Raw genomic sequence first — 26,961 nt, 5'->3', positions numbered from 1 at the left:
ACAAAACAAAACAACAGCAAAAAACAAACAAAAAACTTCTAATGAAATGAAAGAAAACCAAAGAACAAAAGTAATCAAAGCTCAAACCAAAATCCCAAAACAAGAATTGTGCTAAACAGCCTTCTTTTACTGTTATTTTATAGCAAACACTGACAGCAAATGACTGTCCTTGGCAACACAGTAGAAAACGAGTTACTTCTGGTAACAATCTTTACAAGAGAAATTTAAGTAGGTCTCCTTTTTTAGAGTGTGGGTTTGAAGAATATGGACACCCAAGACTTAGCAGAATACATGTTACCAACTTTGGCTCAAATCTTTACAATTTTGTAGAATGATTTTGTAATTTTCCTGGATGACCTATCAGAACAACGTAAATTTACACTCTCAGAATCTTCCTGCTTGCCTAGCAGCTTTTGATCTGTCTCAGCACATGTCTGAATCCCTCTACATAGTTCACTCTTGCTGAGCCAGAGCCCAGATGAAATTAAGGGCTATTCATTGCAATGAAACAAAAATAAAGGAAGAAAATGCAGCAGATGATAGCTATGATTACTGGGAAGGAGATGAAATATTTGCTTTGCACATGCAGAGCTTCCCCTATAGAAGATCTCTTCAAAGGAGACCTTGTCCTGGTCAGTTCCATGTTCCAGTTTCTGCTGGAGTATTTCACACCTAGGGAAGGAAGGAACAATGGCCCAGTAAGTGTTTTTCAATCAGCTCTACATCTCACACTAGATCTATTAAGCTGGACAATCTATTACAACTTATCATCTGCTGAGGTCATTGCCTGCATCCCCAAGTGTCACAGAGCACTTGGGCTTGTAATTATTTCTCAGCTTTTAAAAACAGCTAGAAACTGAGCTGTGAAATACACACTATACTGGAGTTTAAAAAAAAAAACCTATATTACTTCAATAGTCCATGTATAATATATAGAATAATAACATTGTAGCAATCTCTGAATCTGAGTTCAAGAGAGATGTGATCAACCTAGAAAACCATGTGGATGCCTTATGGGGAACCTGCCTAGAATTGAAGTGAAGGTTATGATTATTTCTCTAGTGCAGGATCCTGACAGGGTACCACTCATCAACCCCTATATCTGGAAATAACCAGTGAAAATATATCACATGAAGTCCACAGGCACTGCATGGGTCCTATAATCAGCAAGAATGTGTTAACTGAAAATATTTCTAACACTAGGAACTGAATTTTAAAACTGATGGCCATGAAGGAACATAACAACACACCTGTACATCTAAGACTGTTGTAGAGCACTCTGTCAAATATGCAAATTATTTGTATTCACATAACACTAATATCTTATACTTCAGCAAACTGTTTAGTTTCCGCAGTTAATGCTATTATAAAAATCTCCCAGGATATTTTGGAGACATAAAAAACAAATCTTATATGGGATAGATACATAGTGGGCAAAGCATATAGACAGCTCAGTCAGTGATATGCTTTCCCCTCATGAACCAGACTCAGAATCAGGGATCTTGGCATATTATTCAATCTGTCTTAGCAAGTTCCAAAGGCTGTGTAGGGTAGGCTTCTCTGCCAGCAAAGGATCACGTGTTGGTGATGGACTAGCCTCACCTTCATTGTTTCAGCCTTTTCCCAAAGTAAACAGTTCCTTCCATTAGAGGCTCCCTTGATCATTGCCTGACCGACTTTATGTCCAAAGGTATGATCCCAGAAAAATAGGAAGTCACTATAAATAGGATCCAATGGATCAATTTTCTTCAAATAATATGACTGTGTCAGGGATATTTTGAGTAAAATGAGACTAACTAGTTGAAGGTCAAATACTTGCATGGATTATCTAACACTGAGCAATAGTTCATGAAAGGGCTGCATCATATAGTACATTTTCACTCTTTAGCTGATGGATATCAGGATATCATCTTCTTCCGGATTACTCTGAGGACCATTACAGACCTCATGTGCCCTAGAGACTCTGTCGATATCTACTCTTGTTCTGGAATCTCTGGATCCAAGGAGACTTCTTTTCTACTTTCTGAACCTTGCTTCTCAAACACCTACCTGATTTTATATTACCAGACCTGTCTGAAGGTCCTAATTTCTCCCAACCCCCAATTAGGCTGACTCTAACTCTGAGAAAATGATTTTGAATAACAGCAATTGCAGAATGTTACACAAATAACATAGTGTGAGTTCTTTAGATTATCATTATTATTATTATTATTATTATTATTATTATTATTATCAAGGGGCTCCTGAAACAGCCCTGTTTTGCACCACAGCTATGGGAATTGTGCTGGATACAGGTACAACTACAAGCAACACAATCTCTCAATGACTAGAATCCAAATCAAATTATAAGGCAAAGTTTTACTGAGTAGAGGAAGCTGGAAAGGCAATGGTAGCAAGCAGTGAGGAAAGAATCTGGAATGCTGAAAAGACACAGTGAGCCACCTGACATTACAGTGGGCCTTCATAATTCTTCCAGAGCAGAAAAGGGACATAACATGGATTTTATATAATAATGTCCTCCTCGACTCTATGTACCATATACAGATGATTTTCTCCACAAGTTTTCAATGAGGATCAGTAACATGGCCCCTAGCCAGTAGAAAGTAGGACTATATATGAGCTTTTGTGTCCCTTTTTATTTCACTTGGGAGCTAGGTAGAGTTGCATACTAAATGGACTGCTGTATTTGATTTTTCATGGGTGCAATCTGAAATCTCAGGGGCTTTACTCATCATGCTTGGTCGCTAAAGATGGACATGGTTGCAAGGCTACACAAACAGACTAACAAACACATATAGACATAGAAACACAGTTGTATATATCCATACCACAAACACTTACAAAGGCATTTTGCATTATACAAACACACAACTTAGAATAAACACACTGAGTCACAGCTGGTACACACACACACACACACAAACACACCCCAACACACACACCACATAGCACAAAAAGACTGAAACAAAAACATATACATCAATGAAATTCTTGCTCTTATCTAGCATATTTTTTGTTGTATGAGCATGTCGAGGGACCTATGATGTGTACAAGGGTTTTAGACTCAAGGGGGCTTTGCAGCTCTGACCTGTACTTATCTCCTCTTTAGAAACTTTTTCTATGCAAATACTTGCTGGTTCTACAAGGACATTAAAATCTCTACACAGATATCCTGGACAGCGTAGCACTAAATTGCCAAGAAAGAGCTTTCTACCTATAGCCTCCAGTAAGCCCCATTTTGACTCATCACAGTCCCCTCACTAAACCTACACTGAGTCCTTTTTAGCATCTGAGGAAGACTGTGACTTTGATCATTACACAGGAAGTTTACAACACCTTACTTATTATATGATATTAAATCATTCTCAAAATCAGTCAGGAGAAATCTAGTTAGATGACCTGTTGTGACATATCTGAAATGCAGCACTCTACACAACTCTGAGAATCTATCCTGAAACAGAGCCATGCCCAAAATACAGTTAGCAAAACAATGTCAGCAGAATGATGTCCTGTAGGCTTCTATGTATGCCCATGGTTAAGCCAATAAGAACAGCCAGAATATCCCAGGCAATAACTCTAAGCAGGAAAAATGAAAAAATCTAATACTTAGTTTAAAAATAGTAGTATTGTTTAATGATTTGTTGGTTTAAATAAGAGACAGTTGTCCACCTGGTAGTGGACAGGAGATAAAAAGTCTACTGGACATCGAACAACAGGAAGTATCAGGTTTATTGAGAGACCTAGGCCCAAAGAAATAAGTTAAGAATGACTACACAAAATCAGATGTCCTTAACTGGCCTTACAAAATACCCACAAAGGTACAGATTGGCATAAGCACCCATAAACACACATACACATACACACACACACATAAAAACATAAGGGAGCAAAAAACAATGAAGAATCTATCATGCTAGATGAACAAATATTTTAGACTATGCAGAGCAGATATTTAAACTGAGAATTTCAACTCTAGTATTCTTACTAGAGAAATAGAAATCCCTATAAAACATTCTTGGTCAGATGAGGGGTATATATGGAGAAATTTTTACATGAAGCCTCAAAACTCTCACACCAACTGAGATTGTGAGAAGCCTTTCCTACATCCCTGCTCATTCAGCCAGCTCCAGACCACAAGGCCCAGGAAGGAAAACTCCAACAGCACTCAAAGAAAATAGGACTGACATGCTGCTACTCAGGTTCACTCAGTGTGAATCAAGATCTACAGGGGAAAAGGTTGGGGTGGGGGACAAAAACTTCCAAAAGGCAACAATGAAATCCACTTATTTGTCAGTTCCACTAAGCTATCATCCCTGCAATCTATGTCCTACCTAGAAACCTACCTGATGCCCATAAAGCAAATGAGCTTCAGGACTTTACTTCTTCCTTCAAAGCTCTCCACTGATCTGAAGAAGGACTCTAGCACAGCACCCTTCAAACTTAATATCATGTAGAGTTGTGATGTGTAATCAACTAATCTCCCCTAGTGAACTGCAGATTATAGCAGGGCAGAAAAATTTGCTTGCTAAACATATAGTTTCTTGAAAAAGGCTACCTCCAGAGAAAGCCTTGTAGATGATCACCTAAATAAACACTTGGAGGAGACACAGGGGAGTGCCTGGATAAGTTGGTGGATGTTTCATTGGATTGTCTATGTTTATGGTTAGCCATGAGGGCAATCTGCCTCTGATACACATCATCCTACCTGCTACTGCTTAGCACTTGGGATGTATGTTCTTAGAGGTCTCATCACAGAACCTCTTTTCTTCACCATAGGATGCTTCCTGGTCAGCCTGCTCTACCAGCAGCTTTCTGTTCTCATTCAGCAACATCCTTACTTTTTCCTTCAATTGATTGCATTCTGTCAGGAGGTAGGTGTGCTTGAAGCTGAACCAAAAACAAACAAACAAACAAACAAACAAACAAACAAAAAAGGTGATTCCCAGCAAGCTCTATTTGCATGCTACTCCACCAAGTACTATGATCTCTGCAAGAGCCCAGATCCCCAGACAGCCCCAGACTAGAGTCCACAGTATACCCATCAGTCCAAAATAGAGGCAGGTCAAATCCAGGGACCAGCCAAATGCCACAAGAATCAAAGGACTTCTGAAAACCCTGACACTAAGAGTGCCACATGTACATCACAGAGGAGGAAATGTACCTCATGGTTGCTTATATGTCTGTGGTACCAGAAAACCATCAGCAGGAAGAGTGCAAATCCCCTCTGAGGGAGGAGAGGAGACCCAAAAGGTATAAACTCTTTCGATTTTTGTCATAGATCCCAGATCTTTTAATCTGCTGTCAGAACCCTAGAGGTCAGGGTTGCTTGAGATTCCCAGCATGGTGGAAATTGGTTCTATACAGAGGATTCTGAATTTGGAAGAATAAAGACTGACTGTCTTGGACAATCTTCACACTTAGGAAAAATGAGTCCAAGAGGTACAAATCCAAGACCCTTGCCTCAAGGGAGGGCTCCTATTAAGAAACAGATAGTATAGAACTAGAGCTCTTACTTTTGTTCAAAGTCCTGGAAGTCCACAAGCATTCCCTGCCTAGTTCAGGGTCTCAGCTGTGTCTGGGACTCACCTGTAGGAATCTTTATCTTCTATGAATTCCTTGTACATCTCAATGGTATCACTTATTGACTGTGTCATTTTTTCCATATCTAACATTGTCTTCTCATGTTGTGATTTAATGATGGTGAATTCAATGTTCATCCTGTGGTAGAGCATGGCCCAAAGAGTAAATAATCCTCTGAACTAAAGCAATCAAGTATCATGTGCAAAAAGGCTGTATCTGGACTACCCAAGCCAATTGTATGCCACATCATTGCTCCTTCAAAGTGGGTCCTATTGGTACTGATTAAATATCTTGTGCAGAGGACAGCAGAGCCAGGCGACCAAATGGAGATGGCTGACCTTCAAGAGCTTCTTTTGTGAGCCTGAAAGAATATACTAGTTCTGTGAGATGTTTCTACTAGACTGTGCCACAGGCTTTGGTCCTTAGATATAAGGATTTTTTCTCCTCTTAGTTTTAAGGCAGGGATAATCCTTTGATCCAATTGCTAAATGAATTCTCAGAGGACATAACTAGTATTTACAAAGAAAAAGGCTTTATAACACCTCCTACCCCAGGAGATACCTGGTGATACCAAGGTAAACACAGGGAACAAAGTACCCTGATGATCAACTTGGGCCTCTAAGGACTCAACACTATCATGCACTACAAACTGTGCATCACACAAATCCTCAGATCCCATCAAAGGTCTCCGAACCCCAGATCCTTTTCAAAACACAAACAACTAACTTCACACGCACACACACACACACACACACACACATACACACACACAAGTTAAAATGCCAAATAAATCCAGGTAGGTTCCACAGTCTGAGAGTACAATGAACAAAATTATATTAAAGCAGTAATGGCCTGCAGACATTGCATTCTTACACAGTAAGGCAGCAATTGTGACCAGTTGTTAACAAAACCAATCAGACTCCAAGCACAGCAAGGGCAAGTACAAAAGAGGATGACCATAGAACACACAGCACTTATCCAACAATTTAACAACTGTCAAGACTTCTTATAATGAATGTGAGAGATGACACACTTCATTCATGGGAGAAAATGTGGGTTAACAGAGAGGGCACAATACAGTCAACAGGATACAGGGCATAATTTTACCTGTAGTTCAAATCAGTATTCATGTCAATGTCCAAGATTCGAAAAAGTTCTAATCTCTCAGCATTTATCTTCCTGATATAAAATTTCATATCTTCTACTTTATTCATATTCTTCATATGATTAATGATGTTGCAATTTTGGGATGATGTTTTCCCAGCAGACACTGAAGATAGATAAACACAAATGCATTTGCATAGTTGATGGCCCAGGGCAGGGGAGACCATTCTGAGTCCCAAAGAGAAGGTTGAGGAAGAGAAAAGCTAGAGACAGGATTAATCACAGAAAAAGCAGAAAGGCTATATTTGAGCTGGTCTGCTAAGTTATATTCCTCTTCCCAACCACCACTGTTGGTCACAACTAACACACACTATTTATTATATTACCCCTTGCCCTGAAATCCATAAGCTGCCTCACACATAAAGATTTGGGGAACAATTTCAGCTCATGTCATATGTTATGCCAAGAAAACCATCAATACCTAGTCATGTGTGTTCAAACTCAAAGTGGCTGAGACATCAACAAATGACCAGATTAGAATCCTCCTCTGTTCTCTGCATCAGAGACTCATGTATCCTACAATAATCTAGAACATGAAGTGCTTCAACTCCCTACCAATAAGGGACACATTGTTATTCTCATAGTGCCTTCTCAGGGCATTCTTTGACACTCTAAATGAAATTAAATGGCTCCTAGAAAAGAAGCTGCAGGATTGTCAATTCTTGGCTCTGTCAAATGAATTTTCAGAAATTCTAGTCTCTTGGTCTGTCATTAACAAAATCCAAGGCTCCAGCTCTTAATATCTACTCAGGGAAGGCTCAGCTCAAGCCTACCTGTTCCAGAATATCCCAAACTCTGCCCAAGACTCACTGTGCCTTCCCCAGAATGATTTCCTTCTTCTGTTTTTACAAGAAAGGATGCCAGATTCCTTCTGCCTTGGTCTGGTCTCTCCTTGATCGCCATTCTCCTTGGGAAATTGCCTGCGCAGCCAGGAAAACATGCCTGATTGAGAACCCAAAAGGCACTGAAGGAATGTCCCACAGGCAGTTGCTGTAGCCACAACACAGGTGACATCACAGAAGATTCTAGTTCTATCCTAGATACAAGAGATTGTCCAAGGAAGGCATTACTGATGATGTCACTGGGAAAGACTAAGGCCTATTTGATAACTAGAACTCCCCAAATTTACCAGTTTCTGTTGTGCATTTCCTGGAGCCTCTCCTGTGACCTGGCAAATACCCTATTGCAACCTCTCTTTCTAAATTCGGAGATTTTTCATATGCCTCATTAAAAGACAAGTGCTTTCGATGGGAAGCATTGATTAGGACCCTGATATGCAGAAGAGATTTTTGTTAGCATCCAAATCTCTAGGGATGGTGAAGAGATATTTCTCAATAATAAATATACTATCTGAGTGAATTCATGTGACATACAGTCTAATTCCCCAGGTTTTCCCTGTTTCACAAAGGCCAATATCTTTCTCCTATACCTTTAATTGTATAAAATCTGGATAATATCTTGTTACTGTGCATATCTTGATACTGGGTATTGTTCCTATATACATATCCATGTGTTTCAAAAAATCTCCCGTTTACAATCCCATCTTTTGCAAGGAAAACTCCCTTTTCTTTGGAACATAGGGGCTCAGCGACAGGACAAATATAAAGTGGTAAACTTCCTGTCCCATCTTCAAATTATTAACTTGCACACCCTCCCTTTCTAAAATACAACCAGACAATTAAAGTGGACATCATTGAGCAAAGGTCAACCTGGACTGTACTGCATTGTAGCCTCATAGCCATCAGTTCTCTAATATCAGTCTTCCTGAATTCCCAAGTGCAGGCATGGGATGCTGGGGTTGTATCATAATACTCTACTCATAGCAAACATAAAACTCAGGAGGTAGGGCAAGGAGTGGAATGGCCTGAGTTCAGGTTAAACTTCAATTTTAATGGGTCAATAAGTTCAGGATGGAGTCCCTTTGGCTTTGTCATCTGAGGCTTCTGTGTTCTTATGCTGGGTGTGCTGAATCTGTGCTAGAATGAAACCTATCCTCACAGATGGACGATGAAAAATCATGTATGTCTTTTGCGGGAAGACATCTGCCTTTGACTACCACCTGGAGCCACACAATACCAACATGCAGAGCTCACAATTGAGGGGCGGATATTGTTGATACCTTAGAAGTTGAGGGCCTTTTCTTCCAATATGGAGCCCATATTTTGGCAATGTGATTTTTCCTTTGGTTTTTCACTATCTGTGGCTTGGTTGTTTCCTGGTCTAAAGGGTTCTGGATGTACCAACAAGCGGTCTCCTCCATACTTTTTTTTATCATGAAAAGGATTTTTGCAGAATCATGCCATGCCAGTAGGAAGGTCAACTAGGCTGCTCTTAGGTCCAGCTCACCTGGTAGAAGACTGAAGACCTGAGGTATCTGGGGAAAGAAAGCAGCACACAGTATCACACAGCTCCCTCTACTGCAACTGATAGAACTGTAAAAGGGTTGTTTGGTTGGTTTTTATTACATATAAAGCTAGCCAGAGTGGGTACATGCCTTTAATCCCAGCACTCAGTATTTTTTTGAAAAGATGTTGTTGTTAGTATTCCTATTGTTTCCTTTGGTTTTTGTTGTTAATTCCCCCAGTTATTTGCACTGTACCTAGAAGGTTAAGCTCATGCTCTGTACAGTCCTATCATTCATGTTAGTCAGAAGTGGTTACTCCTCAGATGATCTCATTACTCAATTTCAAATAAGGAAAACAGTCACAGAAACATTAGTTACCTTGTATGATCTCATGGAACCAACTCAACATGACTGTAGAGTGGCATCTCAATATTTTGGATTAACTTAGCTTCTGTTTTTGAGATGACAGGCCTATGTGGAAGTCTCCATTTAGGTGGCAGAGGGCCTGGTATAGCTGAAAGAATGGCTGCCCTGGAAGGCCAAAGCTGGCCCTTCAGTGTCTCTGAACCCTGAGGCAGAAATCTGCCAGTAACACAGGAACACATGGCCAGGGCTTGTTTGGTACTGTATTATGGATGAGCCCTGAGACCAGGATGAAAAGAAGCCTCTAGATTTCTATTAAAGGTGGCACAGTCACTTTGATGTGAGGGGAATAATGGATCTTTGGGGTGCAAGTCCTCCATTTTATTCATCTTTGCTATGTACACAGTATGTGTCAATGACAAAGTCACCCTACTTTACAACATCTAGCCCTTCTAGATGTTAAAGTGTTTGCCGGTGTATACATACTAGAGTTACTAGAACAATATATTTTGCCCCATTTTGATAAAACTTTAATTTTGTTTTTGTATTAATATAGTTTTTGCTCATTCACATTACATGATGCTTACTGCAACCCCACACTCACAATGTTTCCCCAAAATTCATGAACTCTTATTCTCTGATCAGATGAGGGGCAACTATCTCAGAACATCTCTTCTTCTACCAAAGTCAACTTACCCTGTCCTGTGAAAAGGTGTCGAGGGTGCTGTAAAAAGGATGTCTTTTGCTTGGCTTTTCTCTTGCTCCATTTCCTGGATATGACAAGTTCATACAGAACTGTCCTGGAACATGGTACTTCATTCAGATGGTTCACAAGAAGCACTGGTTTTGTTAATGTTCCATCAAACCTACTCCCACTAGTGTCCTAACCCTGGCAAAGGCAATGAGACATGAGGCATCTATTCCAGGAGTTTCTGATTATTCTCAGAGCAGCAGTACAGCAGCCTACAAAGCTGGCAAAGTTAAGTGAGGTCAAACAGGGAACCTAAGAGCCTACTGCTTCTTTCATAAAGTATGTTCTAGAGGATTACCATATCTAAACACACATAGTTTCGTACGCACTGGACACTAAAGTGCTCAGCATACATTGCTTTTGTCACTCAGTTTCCCCAAATATTAGAAGTCCCCAAATTTGGAGAAATTTGAAGGAAAAAATATGTCCCTGGGGTTGGCGATACCTCAAAAAAGTGTGAGGACAGAGAACTGTTTGAGACTCAGAGACCAAATGCTTAACAAGATCAAAGTCGAAGCCCAATAGGAAGATCTAAATAATATGCCATTGGATGAAACATGAAATTCGGAAGCCATAGGCCATGAAGGTAAGTCATTGGCCTTCAGGCAGATCTATTTCGAATTTTCTGAGGAACCTCCAGATTGATTTCCATAGTTGTCATAGTACTTTGCACTCCCACCAGAAATGAAGTTTTGATTCTCTTTTCTCACATTCTCACCAACATGTGCTTTTGCCAGATTTTGATCTTGGCCATTCTTTATTGGAAAGTATACGGCCTTATACCAATCTCAATTGCTTTGGTTTTCATTTCCCGGAAGACTAAGGACTTTCCACATTTCTTTAACTGCGTCTCAGCCATTCAAGTTTCCTTGTTTTGATTTTTTTCTATAGTTCTTTGCGACTTTCAGACTGGGTTCTTTTCTTTTTGGTGTTTATCTACTTGAGTTCTTTAGATATTTTGGAATGTAAGGTTAGTGAAATTTTTTTCCCATTATGTAGGTTACCAATTTGTCCTACTGACTATGCCCTTTGCCTTACATAAGTTTTTCAGTCTCATGAGGTCCCATTTATCAATGTTTGATGTTAGAACCTGAGCCATTGGAGCGTATTTAGAAAATTTGCCCCTACTCCTGTGAGTTTGAAGATCTTTCTCAATTTCTCTTCAATTAGATTCAGTCAATCTGGTTTTATGTTGAAGTCTTTGATCCACCTGGCCTTGAGTTTTATTCCTGGTGACAAATATGGATCTACTTTCATTTTTATACATACTTACTTACTGACAGTAGGACCAGCACCATTGATTGAAGATGCTTTCTTTTTTCCATTGTATATTTTTGGCTTCTTTGTCAAAGATCATGTGTCGATATGTATGGTTAAATTTCTGGGTCTTCAATTAATTTTGTTTTTATATTTTAAAATATTTTAATCTTACACTTCAAATTTTATCCTGTTTCCTGGTTTCTGGTTCAAAACCTGTTATCTCATGCCCCCTCCATCTGCATCTATGAGAGAGTTCCCCACTCACACAAACACTGCTGTCTCCTTGCCCAGGCATTCCCCTATACTGGGGCATTGAACTTTCAAAGGAACAAGGGCCTCTCTTCCCATTAATGTCTGACAAGGCCATTGTCTGCTGCATATGTAACTAGAGCCTTGGGTTGCTCCATATGTACTCTTTGATTGGTGGTTCAGTTCCTGTGAGCTCTGGAGTATCTGGTTGGTTGACATTGTTGTTCTTCCAATAGTTGCAAATCCATTTAGCCCCTTCAGTCCTTTCTCTAACTCCTCAATTGGGGACCCTATGCTCATTCCAAAGGGTTGCTGCAAGCATCTGTTTCTGTATTCATCATTCTTAGGCAGAGCCTCTGAGGAGACAGCTGTAGCAGGCTCCTGTCATCAAACACTTCTTGGCATCTTTGATAGTGTCTGAGTTTGGTGTCTGTATATGGGATGGATCCCCAGGTGGGAATTCTCAGGATGGCCTTTGCTTCAGTCTCAGTTCCACAGCTTGTCTCCACATTTCTTCTTGTGACTCTTTTGTTCACTCTTCTATGACACTCTTTTTGTTATTCTAAATGAATTTGCAAATTGCTTTCTAAGTATAAGAACAATTGATTTGGAATTTTGATGGGGATTGCATTGAATCTGCAGATGCATGATGGCCATTTTTACTATATCAATCCTGCCAATCCATGAGAAGGGGAGATCTTTCTATCTTCTGAGATGTTCTTTGATTTCTTTCTTCAGAGACTTGAAGTTCTTGTCATACAGATATTTCACTTGCCTGGTTAGAGTTTCTTTCAAGGTATTTTCTTTTGTTTGTGACTATTGAGAAGGATGTGGTTTCCCTAATTTGTTTCTCAGCCGTTTATTTTTTGAGTAAATTAAGGATACTGATTTGTTTGATATAATTCATATCCAGCCACTGTGCTGAAGTTGTATATCAGGTTTAGTAGTTCTCTAGTGGTCAGTGCTTCTAATCATTGGTTGTGTGCTGACCCCTGTGGTTGAATTATGGGAAGCTGCTAACCCCTGTTGTTGGAAACCTGGAAGAAGCTGAGGAGGGGGGAGGGCAACCCTGTTGGAGGACAAGAACACTCAGTAAACATGGACCCTGGAGATCTCTCAGATGCTGCAATACCAACCAGGCTGCATACAACAGCTGTTATGAGGCCCCCAAAATATATACAGCAGAGGACTGTCAGGTGTGGATTCAGTCAGAGAAAATGCACATAATCCTCAAGAGAATGGAGGCCCTAGAGAGTTCAAAGGTCTGGTGGGGGTGGGCGTGGGGGTGGGGATATCCTGTGGACACAGGGGTTTGGGGGTGGTGGTATGGGATATGGTATGGTGGTGGACCAGGAGAGGAAAAAAATCTGGATTTTAGGCTGGCATGGTGACACACACCTTTAATTCCAGCACTCAGGAGGCAGAGGCAGGCAGATTTCTGAGTTCCAGGCCAGCCTGGCCTATAAAGTGAGTTCCAGGACAGCCAGGGCTACACAGAGAAACCCTGTCTTGAAACAAAACAAAACAAAACAAAACAAAACAAAACAAAACAAAAACAACAAACAAAAAAATCTGGAGTTTAAAATATGTAAAGGAAAAAATTTTTTTAAATAGAAGAAAGAAAAAAAAAGAAGGAATTCTCTGTTGGAACTTTTGTGTTCAGTTAAGTATATGATCCTATCATCTGCAAAAAGTGGTATTTAAATTTCTTCCTTTCCAATTTGTATCCCTTTGTCCTCCTGCTGTTGTCTAATTGCTCTGTCTAGGACTCTGAGTACAATATTGAATAGGTAGGGACTGAGAAGGCAGCCTTGTCTACTCCCTCATTTTAGTGGGATTGCTTCCAGTTTCTCTCCCTTTAGTTTGATGTTGGCTACAGGTTTGTTGTATATTGATTTTACTATGTTTAAGTATGGGCCATGAATTCCTGATCTTCCCTAGACTTTTATCATAAATAGATGTTGAATTTTGTCAAATGCTTTCTTAGCATATAATGAAATGATCATGCAGTGTTTTTGTTTGAGATTTTTTAGATAGTGGATTATACAGATGGATTTCTGTATATGGAACCTTCCCTGCATCCATGGGATGAAGTCCACTTGATAATGATGAATGATCTTCCTGATTTGTTCTTGGATTTGGTTTTTGAGAAGTAAAATGCATAATTTTGCACTGGTATCCATAAATGAAATTCAGAAGTTCTTTTTTTGTTGGGTCTTTGTGAGGCTTTGGTATCAGTGTAATTATGGCTCCATAGAGCACATTGGGTATTATTCCTTTTGTTTCTATTTTGTGGAATAGTTTGAAGGGAATAGGTATTAGGTCTTGTTTGAAGGTTTGAAAGAATTCTGCACTAAACCCATCTGGCCCGGAGTTTTTGTTGGTTGGGAGATTTTACCCATTGCTTCTATTTCTTTAGGGGTTATAGGACAGTTCACATGGTTTATCTGATCCTGATTTAATTTTGGTACCTGGTATCTGTTAAGATAATTGTCCATTTCATACAGATTTTCCTGTTTTGTTGACTACAGCTTTGTAGTAGGATATGATGATTTTTTTTTTATTAACTTGGTTTCTGTCATTATGTCTCCTTTTTCATTTCTGATTTTGTTAATTTGGATACTGTCTCTGTGCCATCAGGTTAGTCTGGATAAGGGATTTTCTATCTTGTTGATTTTGTCAAACAATCAGCTCCTTGTTTTGTTGATTTCATTGTATAGTTTTTTGTTTGTTTATTTGTTTGTTTGGTTGGTTGGTTGGTTGGTTGATTTCAGCCCTGAGTTTGATTATTTCCTTCCATCTACTCCTCTTGGGTATATTTGCTTCTGTTTGCTCTAGAATTTTCAGATGTTCTGTCAAGCTGCTAGCATATACTCTCACCAGTTTCTTTTAGGAGGTATTCAGCGCTATAAGTTTTCCACTTAACATGGTTTTCATTGTGTCCCATAAGTTTGGGTGTGTTGTAACTTTGTTTTCACTAAATTCTAAAAAGTCTTGAATTTCTTTCTTCATTTCTTCCTTGGCCAAGATATAATTGAGGAAAGTATTGTTTAGCTTCCATATGTATGTAGGCTTTCTGTTTTTTTTGTTGTTATTGATACCAGCCTTAGTCCATGCTGATCTGATAGGTTGCATCAGATTATTTCAATATTTTGTATCTGTTGTGGCCTGTTTTGTGAACATTTATATGGTTAATTTTGTAGAAGGTGCCATGAGGTGCTGAAAAGAAGGTATATTCTTTTGATTTAGGATGAAATGTTCTATAGATATCTGTTAGATCAATTTAGTTCATAACTTCTGTTAGGTTCATTGTGTCTCTGTTTAGATTCTGTATCCATGATCTGACCATTGATGAGAGTGGGGTACTTGAAGTCTCCCTCCAGTGTTGTGTGAGTTACAATTTGTGTTTTGAACTTTAGTAAAATTTCTTTTCTGGTTTTAGTTGCCCTTGCAATTGGAGCATAGATGTTCAGAATTGACAGTTTATCTTGGTAGATTTTTCCTTTGATGAATATGAAGTGTCCTTCCTTATCTTTTTTGAAAACTTTAGGCTGAAATTCGATTTTATTTGATATTAGAATGCCTACTTCTCGTTTCTTGGGACCATTTGTTTGAAAAATTGTTTTTCAGCTTTTAATTCTAAGGTAGTATCTGTCTTTGTCAGTGAGGTGCATATCCTGTATGCAGCAAGATCCTGGGTGCCGTTTACTTTTTGAGTCTTTTAGTCTATGTCATGATATTTGGGAATTGAGTCCACTGATGATTGAAAACCACTCTGGAAATCATTTTGGTGGTTCCTCAGAAAACTGGACATAGTACTACCTGAAGACCCAGCAGTAATACTCTTGGGCATATACCGAGAAGATGCTCCAACATGTAATAATGACACATGCTCCACTATGTTCATAGCAGCCTTATTATAATAGCCAGTAGCTGGAAAGAACCCAGATGTCCCTCAATAGAGGAATGGATGCAGAAAATGTGATGTAATTACACAATGGAGTACTATTCAGCTATTAAAAACAAAGAATTTATGAAAGTCTTAGGCAAATGGATAGAACTAGAAAATATCATCCTGAGTGAGGTAACTCAATCAGAAAAGAACACACATGGTATGCACTCACTTATAAGAGGATAATAGCCCTGAAGCTTGATATACCCAAGATACAATTAACAGATCACATGAAGCTCAAAAGAAGGAAGACCAAAATGTGGATACTTTGGTTCTTCTTAGAAGGGGGAACAAAATACCCATGGGTGGAGACAGAGAGACAAAGTGTGGAGCAGAGACTGAATGAAAGGACATTGAGAGACTGCCCCATCTGTCTAACCATTCCCTATAGTGTCACTACACCCAGGTGCTACTGTGGATGCCAACAAGAGCTTGCTGACCAGAGCCTGGTATAGCTACCTCCTGAGAGTCTCTGTCAGTGCTTGTCAAATACTGAGGAGGATGCTCTCAGCCCACCATTGGACTGATCACAGGGACTGCAGTAGTGGAGATAGTGTAAGGACCCAAGGTACTGAAGGGTTTTCCAGCCCCATAGGAGGAACAATACGAACCAACCAGTACCCCCAGTGTTCTTAGAGACTAAAGCACTAGGACAAGAGTACATATGGAGAGAACCATTTCCCTAGCTGCATATTTAGCAGAGGATGGTTTTGTTGGTCATCAATGGGAGGAGATGCCGTTAGTCCTGTGAAGGCTCAATGCCCCAGTGCTCAGGAATGCCAGGTCCAGGGAGCTTGAGTAGGTGGGTTAGTGAGCAGGGGGAGAGGTTAGGAGATTAGGGGTTTTCAGAGAAGAAACCAGGAAATGGAATAACATTTAAATGTAAACAAAGAAAATAATTAAATAAAAAATATTTTGAAAATAATAAATAAACTGAACTTCTAAATTATCCAGAGATTATGAGACTTGAGAAGCTCTTGGTTTATCTTCCTAACCTGTGTGTCCTTGTATAAATCAAGATAGGTTTCTTTGTATGTTGGGGAGGGTAGTTGAAGGAAATAATTTTAATTTTCATCTGGAGGTGGCTTATTCTTTAAGGATGAGGATGAATTCTGTCCTTTACTGTCAGGAATGGCACAGAACCATACATTGTTGTCCCATTTCCAGGCTGCAGAGCCCCACTGGTTTCTGAGCTTTATTGGCCGTTTGCTCTTGTCTACAAACCCTGCTCTCTCTTTTGGAGTAAATTGTCCCCTATTATATGTACTTAATTCTGTGTTTTGTCTTCCCACAGGATGTTGAGTAACTGCTTAAGTAGTTTCAGGACAACTAACCTTAGTGCTTTTATATAAGATTGAGTGGGATTATCATTTCAAAGTCTGCAGATGACCTCCAGAAATCAAAGAAAAGGAGTCAATTTGATAATCCCGAAATAAAATAACATGGGAAAAGCTTAAAAACCAGTGACTGGACAAGTTAGTCATTTGGAAGAGGTGTTCATCAGCCTCTGGTTCTATCTGTACCTTCAAAGTCTACTCAAGGCTGGACTAACCTGAAGGAGTAAACACGAATCTCAGGGAGCACACAGTGGCCATGGAATACTTTCACCAAAGATAGATTCACAGTCTACAAGGATGACAAACAGAACCCACCTGTGGAATGGGAACACTCTGGCTGTACAGTCTTATCCTGACAAAGGCTCCAGATTTCAAGATTACGAACCGTAAAAGTAGAGCAAATCTGTGTGTAGGACACTATTGGCTCATCAAGCCTGGGATGCACCAGGGCATACAGTAGGCACATATTTGTTTTAAGGAATCCCTACAGGAATGAGAAGACAGGATGAAGATGCCAAGATCATCCCTCTAAAAAGAAGACCTGAGAATGTTAACTCATCACCTAATTTGTAGAAAAGTTTGTGCTTTCCCTTTTAACTTCCAGCTATGCATGTGTTTAAAAAAGAGGATGAGAAGAGGCACAATGGGGAAATCCCAGCATCTTCAAGAAAACACCATTCTCTTCAATCACAGGAGAGTGGGTTAGGAATGCCTCCCCCACCCACCTGCACAACTCTTCCAGGGAAAACAGAGGCTTTAGAATCTAAGTGCAGACTCACATCTTACCTGTGAGAAAGGCATTCTAAGTTAGATCATACCAGTCCACAGATACTAAATGATACAATCAGAAAACCTTTTGAGAAGCAATCGCCCTCTACCCTACTACCTATTCCCCTCCCTTTCTTTTCTCAGACAGGGTCTTTTGTAGCTCAGGAGGGTCTTGAACTCTGGATCTTCCTGGTTCAGTGTTCCCAGTACCCAGCTTTGAAAGACATTTTTCAAACAATGTTTAACACTAGGTGTCAGACTCTAAACTTCTGAACTTCTAAGACTATCAGAAGCCATTTTACAACTATATATAAAAAAAAAGTCACCACTGTGGGTGTGATTGGCAAACACATTCTTGTACTTTTCTGCATTTTCTTAAACTTTATTTACATTATGCTCCACCCTTAAAGTTTTGGTCTAATTATCTGCAAGTTGGATAACTATCTTATTCTGTCTCTCAAAAATCCCCTCATGGTCGGGAAAAGTTAAGTAAGTGCTGGACAGACATTTCTGGGGTTGTCTGGTTTTGTCCCTAAAATACACCCAAATCCCCGGACCCCTTGGGGCAGGCAGAGGAAAGCTCTTCAGAATAGCTTGGCTGCCTGGAAGCCACAGCTGGTCTCTTTTACTGCCCTGTCTAGCAGGGTCACCAGTTTTATCTGGGGAAACTCAACTCTTAACTTTAGTTGGGCCACCAGCAGCCCCTTGCCCAGCACCTTCCTGGAACCCATAGCCAGGGCTCCTGGCTCACCTGACCAAGTTGGGGTGCTCAAATTCTCCAGGTGCCTTAGCACTGCCACCTAGCGGATGGTGGAGAGCTGCATGCCCTCCTAGCTGGTCTGCACTCATATGAGCTTCAGAGTCTTGAAGCAGCCACCTTTCTTCAGGTAGCGGGCCTTGAACACCTACCCTTAGGCGCCTTAGCAGATCTCCTCCAAGCACTCATACTGCTGATAGGTGAGACTCAGGCTGTCCTTCTCCATGCTGGCTGCAGGCTATCGGTTCAGCACAGTGGAACCAGGATGTGCACTCCTGCCTTACAGGCCTTAGGGATGCCTGGGGTTGGACTCCTGGCCAAAGGGCAGGACTGACCAACCTCCTTGCCCTTGGGCACAAGCCTCGTGCAGCCTCCAGGAAACTCCACCTAGCCAAGCCACTGTGCTGGGCTGCTGCTGCTGCGGAGAGCACCAATCCCTCCTCTTCACCCTCCTCAGTGATTATTACACAGTCTGCCCACAACCTCTGCACCTAGGAGAAGGAGACCAGAGGACAAGGAGAAATCATGATCAGTCTGCCCTGGAGACTTCCACCGGGTTCCACCAGCTCCCTTCTCCTCCCCTCGACTGGCCCTGGCTCCCTAATCAGGCTGGGTTTCTTGGAGAAAAACCAAGTTACTTTTCTTCCCCAGCAGGGCTCATGCAATCTTCAGAGGATAAGGTTGCTGGGGCCCCTGGGGGATGAGCGCCAGGCGGGAGGCAACAGGACAAGAGTGGGCCTGCAGAGCAGCCCAGAGTGTGCCCAGAGCACAGGGGAGGGGAGGCGCCCGGAGCATCAATGTTATGTCTCAATATTTATACCTACATAGTTGTTCTCTGTTGCCCTCCCTCACTCCGGGGGCCTAGTCCTGTGGAGTATGGGGCGACCTAGGGGAGATCTGAAGCTGGCATGAAAGCACCTGGGGTTCACCCATGTGGGGCCACAGAACTGGGATGGGGCTCCTAGGACCCTGTAACCCAATGCTGCAAGTATGCTAATAGGGGTGTCAGACATCTGCTCAGAGATTACTTCCTTTCTTTCTACTTTCAGTTTTTCCACAGGGAGTCATTTGAAAGGGACTCATTCTCACAAATGGTCTTTGGGGTGTGGCAAGCTTAGTGGGAGACCAAATTCTGCCTCTGACTTGGAGGACCTCCCTGGTGGATACTCAGGGAGGATAGACCATCTGGTAGGGGAGTGCTGGGGCTACTAGAGGTAGGAGAGCAAAGAGCCCTGGAAGGGGAGAAGTGTCTTGCCCCCCCCCCCCGCACAGATAAAGCCCACATATACAGGATGAGTGTGCCCCCAGGCTCTGGGCTGCTCCTGCCCAGGGAGTGCATTTGAACTGCAAAGCTTTAAATAAGAAAAGTAAACTTGGGGCTTGAAGCAAGAGTGCACACTTGCAGGGATTTAACCATGGTGGGCTGTGTGCACTACTCCATGCATAATGAACCTGAGGGGTCGCCAGCAGGAAGCCTGGGCCAAGGTTTTACTCCTTAGTTGGGAAGATGGGGCCCATACCCACACCCCTCGGGAGGCTACAGAGGGAACTTGCACAGGGGAAATAAACGTGGGGGCACGGAAACACATTCTGCAGCACAGAATCCCACCCAGATGGTGCACGTTCAATTTTAAATGTGACTGTTCAAGTAGAGTGAGTTTGGGGAAGCTCGATGAAAAGTGAACATATGAGTATTTTATGTACCAAATCTGTTCAAGCTGGCATAGGACCCAGGTATCAGCGTGTTCCTGCTGTGGGAGGTTCCTCTGGAGACCTCTAGCTCCTCCCAGCTGACCCCCAGAACCTACCCAGTCCCAATGTTAACCCAAGTAGATTCTGAGGGGCCACACAGCCCCCTACACACCTTTACTCTCACACACTGGGATCCTAGCCAGGACCCCCGCCCCTCAACCTACCCACGAGAGTCCTTGGCCCCTTTCCTGTGGTCCAGGGGCGCCAGACTCCTGTGAAGCTGGAGTGTCTGTCTGCCCCCACAGGCATTTGCCCCTAGAAGCAGGTAAGTGACTACTGTGGCCCAGGTGAGTGGCACTCTGCGGGCAGGGTGTGGGCATAGCCAGGGAGGGAGGAGGGACAGCAGAGTGCACTGCCCATGGGCAAGCCAGAAGGCTCAGGGGCCTTGGGCTTTAGCCCTGGCTAGGGAACCAAGTGGAGGACAGCAGGGCGTGGACCTTCTAGCCTCTGAGAACCACCTGGAGGTGAGCATGCAAATTAAAGCCTTCAGGAGCAAGCAAGCAAGGCTGTGCTCCCCAGTGAGCAGCTCAGAACTGGGGACCTGGAGGGCCAGGAAAAGGTAAATGAAAATTTCCAGTTCTCACTGCAACCACTCTAGTGGGGGAATCTAGCTACTGAAAATAAGTGGCATGAAAGGCATCCAGTGGGATTCTGCATCGGGGGTCTTCAGGGTTTCCACCAACACTTAAGTTCCCCCAGATTTGGGGTATTGACAGAGTGGGTGAAGGTTATCAGTCTGATGAGGACAGAAGAAAACAAAATAAAGAAAAGTACTTATGGGGGTTCCGTGGGGTGGCAGATAACAACATTTTCCTACATGCAAAAACCGGACCTTATTGAGGAGTGGGGTGTGGGGCGAAGATTGGCAGAATGCCATGCAGAAAAGAAAATACCAATCTGTCCAAGCACTTTTCACTTTCAGCTTGAGCTACATTTGTTTTGTTTTCTCTCACTTCCTTTCTGCCTCACAAAGCCCTATCTTTTCTTTTTGGACAGAGGCTATGGTTTGGGGAATGGCCAAGCACACTTGTGGTTAAGGATCTATTTGAAGGGGCTGGCGGGGTCACAATTATTAAGTGGTTAGAAACTGTTGAGGGCTCACCAAGGTATTTCTGGAGAACTATAAAGATTCAATTTCAGTATTAAAAATTACTGCAAAATAACAGACATGTGCACACATGAGGAAGAGTGCTTAATTTAAGTGCTTTATTGGGGACTTTGAGATTTGAACCTTTGTAAGAATGTCCTTTTACCTGAGAAAAAAATGGATGCAGCTACTTTAGGTGAGAATGAGAATTTTGGTGAAGGGGAGAAAGGTCTTCAAGTCTTTCTACAAGGAGTAAAACAAAATAGCTGTCTTTGAAAATAATTCGATTTTTCCCCAAATCTAGATCTGTAGATCTCAAAACTTTTAAACATCTTAAAGCAAGAGAGAGAAAAAAGTACAGGAGGGGCAATTTCTGTACTTTGTAGAAAAATCAACAAAATTCTGTTTAAATTGGAAATATTGCTTTTAAGATTTTTTTTTATATTAGACCATGTTACTAATTTCACCCTAGGTTTTTTTTTTTCGTTTTTAAAATTAATTCTGTTGCAATATGAAGCAAGGTTAAAGGAATAAAAGTTGCTCTAGAGAACTGCAAACAGTTTTTACTACAGATGCATTGTAGTAATTTTTTTAAATAATAAAACAGAGCTATGATGTGCCTTTAAACTTAACTTATAAAACACATTTTGTGTTTGAGCGCATCTTCTAAAATAAAACCCAGTTTCTGAGCAAATTTTACTTATGGTTTCAGATGTATCACATACACAAAGAAAATTATTAGATTTTATACTTATAAAAGCATTACTACCAATCACTAGGCTCTTAGCCGAAGATACAAGTGAGAGCGTCCCCCATTTTGATGACTGTTCACACTTAGCAATGCTTTTTAAAACAATTTATTTGCTGGTAATTAATATGCTTATCTCATCTAAAAATAATAGTCAATAAATAGCTGCAGGAACAAGCACTTGGTGTCATGCATTCATTTAAGTAAATTATTCAAAAAAATACTAAGTGGCAAATAGCTTATAACAGAAGAGTGTTTATTCTATACTATGTAGTATTTTTAATTATAGTGTTAGAAAACAACTGTTGCCAAGCAGATGAGAATTGTCATGGTTTAGATTACAAAATCACCTGGGCAATGTCAAAAACAACCCCCCAAACCAATGAAGCTGACTGTACCAGATTTTACCTCTCTTGGTGTCCTCTTTTCTTTTCTGCTGCAACTTATGTTTTATGTTAATTTAGCATTGTGTACTTTCCCTGGTTATGGTTCACATTAAGTACCAGCTGGTTAAAAATTCAGACCCAAAGAGTTACAATGGCTTGCATTAAAATATTAAACTAGGGGTTGGGGATTTAGCTCAGCGGTAGAGTGCTTGCCTAGCAAGCACAAGGCTCTGGGTTTGGTTCTCAGCTCTGGAGGGAAAAAAAAAAAACAAAGAAAGAAAAACAAAACAAAACAATAATAATAAACTATAAGGTTGTTTTTGTTTATGGGTATCTTCCTCTGTTGTCAGCAGGCTATCATAACAAAATTTGTGCAAAGTTTACAAACTGAACCAAAGTCTGACTCCTTTGTTGAATATCCTTCACATGAAAACACAGGATTTAAGACTCATGGCTGGACCTAGTGTTTTTATACTTACACTGCCAGTCATATTCCACAGTTGCAAATCAAAATCACCTTTGTGAATTTCTTAGAATTCATGAATTTAAACTCTAAACTGGGAGTTTAGTGTTACATAAAGGATATGTGTCATATGGGAGGAATTTTATGTCAAATTATGTAACTTTTTGTTTTCCCTTGAATAAAAATTAAAACTTATGAAGTTCTAATGTAAAAAAAAAAACAAAAAAACCAGTGAATGAATTCTTTGCATACTTCTATGACAGTGAAAGGCTGGGAAAATCCCTAGGAATTGGAGTGTGAGGTGAGACTCAGTACAAGGTCTATGGGCACAGAAATCAAATGTTGAAACAGCTTAGAAGACAGATCAGGACGAAATATATTGAGTCCAGACTGATGCTGGGGAGTCAATGAACAATCCAGAGAACATTGGCTCAGCAAGAAAGGAGCAGGGAGAGAGGTACTTAGGCAGTTCTTGAAGTTAACCTTTGCTAAAAATGAGTAAAAAACTCAATTTTTTATAGTTGGTGCATTCATACAGGAAAGGAGGAGATGACTCAGTCACTAAAGGTCCTGAGAGGCCACACTGAGCTGACATTCATGAGTTCTCCATTATTTATTAAGAACAACACACTTGATTAAGATGCTTACATGACCTATACACCCAGCACTTCTCTCTCTGCTACTATCTGTCATGGTGGAGGATTTTGTCAGGGTTGTCTCTTCTGAGCTGTCAGGACACTGGCAGGCTTTTCCTCTCACCTGTTTTGGTCTCAACAAAGTCTTCCCTCACCCACGAGAAAATCTCTTCTTGAAATTTGAGCCTCATTGTGAAGTAGCAAGAGAGTGGAAACAATTTATGGTATTAAAGATGAGGCCTTTGGAAGGCAATGTGGGTTAGATAATGTCATCAGAAAAAATTCTTGCCTTTTGCAAAAGCCTTCAAAACAAATGGTTCCCTAGAATAGTTTCCCAACCAGAGAGCAGGATAGCATGTGGCTTATGTATTTGCAATATGGTTGTGGGAGACAGGCTACTGATTTTAGATAGTCTTAAGTAGCCAGGGCTGGTCTTGTACACAACCCACTAACATGGTCAAGGTTGACTTTGGATCCCAAAAGCCATCCTAAATATTTGAATATCAATAATTAAGAACCACTTCTTCATTTCTAAAATTAGTAAGTGTTTCAAGTCTAAAATAGTTTACCTTTACCTTCTCTTAAGTTAGTATGTAAATAATGATATCATTGTGTAACGATGATTTAATTTTTCCCACCAAGAAAAAGAATGCTGCTTTCTTTTTCTTGGACCTAAATGGTTAAATGGAACCAATGATGGAAATCCTCTGTCAAAGTTCCCTCTGTAAAGAAAATGCTCCTGATTCCTGACTAAGGAACAGAGTGTGGTGTGTGTTTCTGGTTGAGGCCTCTTATCAAGTTAAGGAACTAAACTAGATTTCCTTTTTAGAAACCCATAAATGCGTGCCATCTTGTATCAAAGAGTTCTTCTGAGTGTGATGAGAACAATGGGTTTTTTTTTTGTTCCCCACAGAGATATTGTCAAGACTGAGGCTTCTGTGTGCAAAGCAGAGATCTGCTGTACCTTTCCCAACTCAGTCCATGACTCAGTTTATGTTAAAATGTATGACCTTATTAGTAATGCAAGGTAGGTGAATACCTCCTGTGTTCTCCTCCTGGGAATAGTCTAGACCAGAGTGAGATTATGTCTCTCTTTCTGTCTCTCTCTGTGCCCCTTAATTATGTTTATATGTGCCTCTGTCTCTCTGTTTCTCTCTGTCTCTGTCTATCTCTGTCTCTCTGTCTTTGGTTCGCTCTGTCCTATTTTCTGTCTCATTCTCTGTCTCACTCTGTCTCTGTCTCTCTCTCTCTCATGGTGTTTTCGAGGCAGTGTTTCTCTGTTTATTCTGGTCTGTACCTCACTCCATACACCAGGCTGACCTTGGAAGATTCAGATAAAATCATGAACCACAAATGCCTACTGCCTGATTCTAAGAAATCATATATACTTTAAAGTATAGTGGAAGTTCATTGTAACAGTGACTGGAGCAGTTGTTCATGTAATCTAGATAGGGGGATTAGAATTTAAGTTATTTGGGCTCTCCAGAGTTAAAAGAGATTATCTTGTGCTTCCTTCCTTTCTGAGTTTCTTCGTCCTTTCCTCTATCCCTCCCATGTTCCCTCTCTCAGTCCATGACTCAGTTTATGTTCAAATAATGTATGATCTTATTAGTAATGCAAGGTAGATGAATACCTCTTGTGTTCTCCTCATGGGAATAGTCTAGACCAGAGTGAGATTATGTCTCTCTTTCTGTCTCTCTCTGTGTCCCTAAATTATGTTTCTGTGTGCCTCTGTCTCTCTGTCTCTGTCTCTCTGTCTCGCTCTGTCTCATTCTATGTCTCATTCTGTCTCTGTCTCTGTGTCTGTTTCTGTCTGTCTGTCTCTCTCTGTCTCTCTCTCTCTCTTTCTCTCTCTCTCTGTCCCTCTTTCTCTGTCTCTTCTCTCTCTCTCTCTCTCTCTCTCTCTCTCTCTCTCTCTCTCTCTCTCTCTCTCTCTCTGTGTGTGTGTGTCCCTCTCTCTCTGTCTCCTGTCTCTCTCTCCCTCTCCCTCCCCCTCCCCCCCCCCCTCTCTCTCTCTCTCTCTCTCTCTCTCATGGTGGTTTTGAGACAGTGTTTTTGTGTGTTATTCCTAGCTGTTCTGTACCTGTACCTCACTCCATACACCATGCTGTCCTTGGGAGATTCAGGTAAAATCATGCACCACAAATGCCTACTGCCTCAAAATAGATGCCTTATTTTCATCTCTCCAATTCTACATAATTCCCCATTCATCTGCATTTTCTTTTCCACATTTAAAAAGCTAACACACTATTATATGTCACTGATGTATGCTTAGAGTATAACACTACTTCCCTTACAGCTATTGGTCATTGCTAATATGTATTAGTGTTGCTAAAATTTTTCTGTAGAATAAGATTCAGAACATGAACCAAATCCTTGCTCCAGTTTTTGTTTTCCTGCAATAACCAGCTGGGCTGCAATTCTCACATAACATCTTCCAGAACACCTGGACAACATAACCATATATTGGTCATTAGTTGTGACATTTTCCATTCTGTCCAGGTCAGTCCTCATAGCATAGAAACTGGCTGGACGTGTATTAACCTCTTCTGGATTGGTTCAGTACTGCAAGGGGATCTATCACACTTTATCTAGATATGTTGTATATTGCCTAGTATCTTATTCTGGAGTCTGGGTATTTCATGTGGATTTGCATGGGGATCCAAAGGATCTCTTCTGGATACGTTTGGCATTGGAAGGTGATTGATAGCCACTTTTTAATATTTTGAGTACCAAAAGGCAATCTATCCCACTCTCTAGAAAAGCCACTTTGACTTCAGGTCAATTTGGGTGAGGTACTCAGCAGGAAGGCAAGAGCTGTCCTGTGTGACATCAGAAGTCCCTTCCCTAGATGTTGTATTGTAACCTGGAGAGCCCTGGCATTGTCTGTGATGTTACTAATGTTGTGGTGACTCCAACTGCTCTTGGAGCATTCATTAACTACCTTTAAGGTTCATCCTTAGACATGCTGACAAAACTGAGCAGCCTTCTTGGAGGTGAACATACAATGAACATACAAAGACCAGAAAGAGGCAGCCACAAGATGGCCTTTGGTCTTAGTGTTAAAGAGAAAGAATTAATGGTCCTGGGGAAGTCACTATGAATCCTGGGCATGAAAGAGGGAGCTTCCTAGAGAAGGTGGGCTTGAGCTTGGAATTCCAGTAATAGAATCAGGAGCTTGGAGCTTCTTGGAGCAGTTTGTTTGACAGGGAGCAGGAATTGTCAAGGCTGCAGCTGCTGTACAAGAACTCCGTAATTTCATTCTGACTGTCAGAAGAGGGCATCAGGCGGCAGACTCCTCCTCCTTGCTCCTAGGGCTATACCACAAGCTGACTTTGATCTTAAGATGCTCTCTGGATGTCTTT

At 41.0% G+C, this 26,961-nt stretch overlaps 1 pseudogene; it reads right to left on the bottom strand.

Moving 5' to 3' along the window:
* Positions 1-484: 484 nt before the first annotated feature.
* On the bottom strand, positions 485-7,699 carry LOC147001742 (uncharacterized; annotated as a pseudogene).
* Between the last annotated feature and the right edge of the window lie 19,262 nt (positions 7,700-26,961).

This window comes from Mus caroli, unplaced genomic scaffold (genome assembly GCF_978045245.1).
Source record: "Mus caroli unplaced genomic scaffold, Mus_caroli_1 scaffold_12, whole genome shotgun sequence".
In the NCBI taxonomy this organism is placed as follows: domain Eukaryota; kingdom Metazoa; phylum Chordata; class Mammalia; order Rodentia; family Muridae; genus Mus; species Mus caroli.
This window is presented reverse-complemented; position numbering and strand designations above follow the sequence as displayed.